This window comes from Etheostoma cragini, chromosome 4 (assembly GCF_013103735.1).
Source record: "Etheostoma cragini isolate CJK2018 chromosome 4, CSU_Ecrag_1.0, whole genome shotgun sequence".
NCBI classification, from domain to species: Eukaryota; Metazoa; Chordata; class Actinopteri; order Perciformes; family Percidae; genus Etheostoma; species Etheostoma cragini.
The window spans coordinates 764,477-765,572 of NC_048410.1; the positions used below are offsets into that span (position 1 = coordinate 764,477).

General features: G+C 44.1%; 1 protein-coding gene across 1 annotated transcript in view; it reads right to left on the bottom strand.

Moving 5' to 3' along the window:
- LOC117943114 (V-set and immunoglobulin domain-containing protein 1-like) overlaps positions 1-1,096 on the bottom strand; it is an 11,340-nt gene that overhangs the window by 9,212 nt on the left and 1,032 nt on the right. The gene's annotated exons all lie outside the window — the stretch shown is intronic.

Sequence of the window (1,096 nt, forward strand, 5' to 3'; positions counted from 1 at the left end):
CCCCCCCCCCCCCCGTCCATCCCTTATACACCCAACAACTGCAGAGTCATCAGAAAACTTGAATGAAGCAAATGAGCTTGCTGCAGAAGATAGACAACAGCGTCGTCCACTCCCAGACGAGGCTGGTAGGCAAACTGTAGAGAGTCCAGAGAAGAACTCACCTGCAGCCTCAGGTATGCCAAGACCAGCTTCTCCAGCACCTTCATCACATGAGATGTGAGAGCCGCTGGGCAGTAGTCCTTAATGTAGTCTATCTGTCTAATCTGAGTTTCCTGTTGCACAACTGCAGCGGCTCCGTCCGGAGCTTAGCACCGCCCAAGGCAATTGTGATTGGTTTAAAGAAATGCTAATGAACCAGAGCATGTTTTTCCCCCATCCCAGAATGCTTTGTGGACTCGCCAGACCTTCTTCCGCTCTGCAGCGTGGGGATGGTCTGAAGAAGCAAAACTACACGTCTGCAGACTCCAGTTCAGTATGGCCGCTGGCTCGCACAAATCTCTTTTTTTTTAGATTATATTTTTGGGGCATTTTAGGCCTTTAATTGACAGGACAATTGAAGATATGAAAGGGGAGAGTGACGTGCAGCAAAGGGCCGCAGGCTGGATTCGAACCCGGGCCGGCTGCGTCAAGGAGTAAACCTCCTCTATATATGGGCACCCGCTCTACCAACTGAGCTATCTGGGGTGCCTGAAAAGCTCTTTTTAAAATTATTCATAAAGCAGACAGCCAAGGCAGTTTAGGTTTTTATGATAACAAACAAAGAGAAACATTACCTCATTGTATGAATTCTTTTATTCATCTATAATAGAGTAGGGGAATTAGGAATCAATAGGAGGAATCACAAAATCATGATCACAAAAAAAGGGTTTTATTAAGATTATTTATTTAAGCTTCAGAATTTCATCACTGAGGGTTTCCCTCCTGCGCCCTCAATAACAAACAACAACCTCAAAATAGGATTTTTATGATATTTTGTCATACAGATGTTGATAAAGAGATGTAAATGTAAATGTGCTGAATTTATATAGCGCTTTTCCAGTCTTAACAACTGCTCAAAGCGCTTTTCCATCTACAGGAAACATTCACCATTCACACA